The sequence below is a fragment of the Pteropus alecto genome, unplaced genomic scaffold (genome assembly GCF_000325575.1).
Source record: "Pteropus alecto unplaced genomic scaffold, ASM32557v1 scaffold202, whole genome shotgun sequence".
Taxonomy (NCBI): domain Eukaryota; kingdom Metazoa; phylum Chordata; class Mammalia; order Chiroptera; family Pteropodidae; genus Pteropus; species Pteropus alecto.
In genome coordinates, this window is record NW_006432451.1 from 4,458,728 (window position 1) to 4,464,127 (window position 5,400).

The window sequence follows — 5,400 nt, forward strand, 5'->3', positions numbered from 1 at the left end:
CGTCTGCCTCCTCTTCCTCCTCCTCCTCCTCCTCCTCCTCCTCCTTCTTCTCTACTTTGAAGGACTACTGTTAAAATTAGATAAGATGATGTAAACAAATTTTAGAGCCTAGTGTCTGGCCTTGCTCACTGGAGGTTAGAGCCCTTCCCTTTGTCAAGCTGCTATGGGTTAAATTATGTGGAGACAAACAGAGACACAAAGGACAGAGCTCTAGTTTGTTCAGAACGACTCAAAAGGAGCTGCACTTGGGGCACAGCCTTAATGCTTGAAAAGCAGATTTTATAAACTTAATGCAGATAGTTTCTTTGTTTCCACCTCTTCTTTCATTTGAGAAAAGGAGATAGAAACAAAGTAAACAAATATTTAAATCCCCAGGCTTCTGCTGCTGCTCAAGCGGCATGATAGGGTAGAGTCCCAGGGTTTAAATACTAGGGCAGTGAATATCATGAACAAGAGATTTTTCCAGAGGCTGTTAGAGCTTCAGATCTGATGTGTCCATGAGTTGTTCCCTTTCTTCACAATTTTCCTATGATCCAATAATCTCTAGTATTTTCTCAATAATTTCAGCTTCACCCAGGCCTGTTAAGCCGTCTTCTCCCCTTTTGTTCTTCCCATTTCTGCTCTGTTGGAAGTTGAAGAAACCCTGAGGAGTTGGAAGGAGAAGGAAATGGAGGAATTTGCCCTACCCATTGGAGCCCAGCCCCTGGTCTCATGTTTCACTCAGAAATGAGTTCCTCGGCATCAAAACTGTGCAAAGAGCTCTAGACCTGTCCCTTCCCTTCCCCTAGCTGTCTCTCTCACATGATGAAGAATACTTATCTCATTCCTCTTACTAACCTGAACCCATTGGCCTCTCCACCTCACCCCATCCCTTCCACCTCCACCCACCACGCTGCTCACTATTCCCCCCAAAGGAGCCCCAAGCCGTGATTTTTAATGAATTCATATCAATGTGCACCACTATGCCTGCTCCCAGAACAGCTTCTCCTGTGTTCATCTTGTACTATCTCTCCTTTCACCACATGTTGGACATTGTTCCATCTTACCAGCTACTTCCATAGCCCACTCCTGCTCTTTAAGACTCAAACTTCTCCATTTTTTTTTCTCATCTGCAGGCACAAGCTCCACAACTGAACTAACTTTGTCCAATTTTCTGTTCATCTGAGTGATAAATGTCAGAAAATATTCCTTTTCCCTCTGAGAAATGAGTACAATGGGATGAAGTTTGAGAAGATGAATTTGGGAGTTTCAAATGCTATTAACCTTGGAAATTGGGGAAGAGTCTTAGAGAACCTGATTCTCAAGGAGTGAGGCTGGCTTTATGGGTGGAGACAAAGAGTTTGGGGAACTTTAACATAAACTACTTCACTGTTCTATCATGCATGGGCTTTGTGGTAAATTGAAACTAAAAGAGGCCATTTCCTGTTTCTCACTTTCGCTCAGGACCTGATCTGGTTCCTGACATAAGGGTCAGTCAGCTGCAGTAGGTATACTGTCAGCCTTACCACAGCTTGTCTTCTTTATCCTCCTCTGCTCCTCTGGCCATCACTGGTCATGGGATGGGGTTCCTGCTTGGTTCTGTGGAAGGCACCTCCACCTTGAGCATGGATTTTATAGTATGATCTCGGGATTCTGGACACTGCAGACTGACCAAAGATTTCCCTTTCTGATCTTTGATGTTAAAATGTCATTTTTTTTTTTTTGCATTTTTTTGTTCTTGTTTTTGTCCTTTTTTTTGAGGCATAATTGACATACAACATTATATTAGTTTCAGGTGTTGTTAAGAGAGTAAGTCTTAACAGTTCTCATCACAAGAAATATTTTAATGATGTATGGTGACGAATGTTAATTAGACTTATTAAGGTGATCATTTTACAATATATCCAAATATCGAATCATTACGCTGTACACCTGAAATGTCATCTTGACTCCCCTATGTGAGAACCTTGTGTCTCTAAAATCGTCCCAGGTACCATTGTGCCCAACAGACACACACACACTGATCTTCTCTCTCTGTCTCCCTGGGACAATGTCGGATCCCCAAAACCACATGGGCCCACATGGAAAACACCCAGGGTCATTTCCCTGAGCCGGGCCCTCCAAGAGCAGCAGCTCTGCACTTACCTGGGGTGTCTCTGCCCTGAGCCAAAGGAGAGCTCAATGTCACCAAGGACATCATCAGAGGTGCCATCCAGAGAGTCCCAGTGACCTGCAGGACCATCATCCTGGAGCTTGGGAAAGGTGGGGGCCAAGAAATTACAATCAGAACAGCTCTCACTAAATTGGCTCTACTCCTAAAATATTAGAGATGATGAGCCAGGATAGACTCCTACATCCCCTGGGTGTGGCCAGATTCCAAAAAAAGAACCAATTAGCAGGAATTGTTACTCTCCAGGCAGAGGTTTGATGTAGAGCATATGATACTTCAAGTTGTAAGATTCAAGTATAAGTCGAGTATAAGAAAAGAGATCCTCATTTTGAGGAACTGGATGAGTCATAAGGCTTTTTTTTTTTTTAGTATGTTTTTCTTGCTCTGGAACAAGTCCCAAGGAATCTCTTTTCCATTCCATGATGACTGTTGCCCCACCTTGCACGGACTTGTTCTGGGAATGAACAAGTTCTAAGCAGTGTGTTAAAGATCTACAGGGATTAGACTCCCTACCTCAAAACTCTGAGGACCATCCTTTCTCTAAATTTCAATATTATTATTTTTTTATAAATTTAAACACCAAATAATTTCCCCAAACAAATTTACCAATGGTTCCTGATATGTGGTAAATATACTCTTGCCTAAACACAAAACCTAAGAGACAATGACACAATGAATATGTTTCCAACAAAAATAGTACATACTTGAATAAAATTCGAATAAATCGAACAAAACATTTAAAATCGTTTAACTTGAGTTTTCTATTTGAAAACTCTGATCGCACACAGAGATAGAGTGAAATTTCCTGTGAAGCCCTTTTTTTGCTTCTTCCTGGCTTTCTGACTGTGGATAAGTTATTTAACCCACTGTGACTTAGTTTCCTCTCATGTAGAATGGAGATTATTGTGGAGCCTATGTCATTGGTTTGTGTATAAATCTAATCAGGATAATACTCAGTATTTGAGAATCTCATAAAACAGAGTCCTGCACATAACAAAAAGTCAAGAAATATTAACTATTATAATGCAAGACTAGCTCAAAACATAAAAATGACAATTGAATAGTAAGTACCAGAGGATTTTACTACAGTTCTACACAAATTTAGAAATTAACAAAGAAGTTATAAAGCAAAGAGTAAATTTTACACTCAGTGGAAAAATATTAGAGAAACTCATAAAGAAGATAAAAATTTCAGGAAGAAATAATAAGAATAATAATTACGAATGAAGTAATTTAAAAATTTTTACATTCTGATTATATTATATTTGATAATAATTACAACAAATTATTATCAAATTCCTCCAGAATTTTCAATGGTATGAAAGGGTAAATATAATATCACTTGGTAACAATCAAATTCTTACATGAAGCTAAGAATCAACATGAAATTATGAAGAAAATTATCCATTCAGAAAAATCACTACAAAATAAAAAATACTCAAGGATCATCTTCAATGCCATATTTCCCAACAACCCCATTAAAAGGAAAGTGATTTTAGTTTCCCTCCCCTTATTCCCATTCCTACATAGGCTGGGGCTTTCTGGTACATGTCGGTCCTGACAATTCTCCCACCTCCTTTCCAAGTGGTTCTAGCATCTCCTTTCTCAGCCACAGAGATGCCTCTTCTGACATTTTCTGGTTGGCTGAGCCCATCAAGCTGTTTCACCTCCACTGCTTCTCCCTCTACAGGGGTAGGGAAATAAGTTCTGGATTCAGCTTCTCCCTGCTCTGCTCTGCCCCATTTTCTCCCATTTTCACTGTGTCTGGTCACAGTGGTCACTGCAGATACACCTGAAATAGATAAGGAAAAGAAAAAACTGTGTCCTCATCCCTGAGTTATGAGGATTAAATGAACCATGCATGCACTTGGTTACACTAGTCATGGTTGATTTGCCATATCCAGGGCTTCTGGTCCTGAACTCCCTCACTTAATCACTCTATCCTTTTTGGAGATCCCACTATCCTTACTGCTGAGTCAGTAACACTCAGTCTGCACCTTCAGGCTCTGCCTCTCCTGGAAATGGGGGAGCTGGTCCCAGATGCAGGGCATGATTTGGGAGGGGAGTTGTGTGAAGGGAGCATAGCAGTGGGAACTGACCAGGGCAGAGATCAGGGCAAACAAGATATAGGAGTTGCTCATTTTAAAAAACCAGGGAGCAAGAGGCACCCACTCAGTTTATCAGAGATCTGCTGAGTGCTCAGCATGTGCCTCGGGAGGTAACACTTTATACTTTATGCAAAAGGAACGCTTAAATCAAATATACTCCTATCTTAACCTTAAGGGTAAATTTAATATGGAACACAAAACTCACCATCTGTTTGGATTGTTAAGCAAGCCTATGTGTGAGAAATAGTTCTGCATCTATTGCTTTGAGCCTTTTTACCAACAGGATGCATTTACCACTGTGTGAATTACTAGGACAGGAGGACAGAGTGGTCTGATGAATACAGACCTAGAGGTTAAGTCTGCATCTTCTATAAGCTGATGCATTATATAGGCTTAGCCTTTTTTTGGGGGGGGTCAATGATTATTTATTATTATATGCAAAGAAAAGGATTTTGTTTATTATATTATATCTAATTTTAAATTCTGATCTTAATTTGATTTCTGAATGATAACGATAAAACATGCTCTTAATAAGTTATATGTTGAATCAGTACTGTGTAAATATGGATCATACAACCCAGAATTCATGATTTACTCATCCTTGAATAACTAAGAACAAAGGTCCTTGATCTACCTGAATGAAGGTATCAAACATAAATATGCGGCAGCCCAACGATATACAGCAAGTTCACAGGAGGCCCTTGTTCAATATGTTAACTTACCCAATAGCTAGGACATCCCCCCTTTTCATGTTATTCTTCTTGCTCATGTATAACAATGAACTTCTTCATTATCTCCTACTGTTTATCAAAATTCTCAAAAACAAAAAGCAATGGCAGAGATGACTTGGTGCATATTCTCAAAAGAAAGCAGACAATGACGCTGAATTTTTATTATTTATGGAGTGAAAAAAAAAAGGAACTTGGATGGAGGCCCCAGGAGAGAAACTGTGCATGGATCAAAGACAGGAACTATAGAAGCTAGTTTCAGGACAATTACTTGGCACTAACATCCCCTTGGGAAGCTGGGTAACTGTCCCAGAACCACTCCCTGAGACTGAAGATACACAGAAAAAACACTGGGAATAACTCACTCCACTCCATAGTGACAGATCTGTCTAGGATGGAGAGCTCCATTTAGACG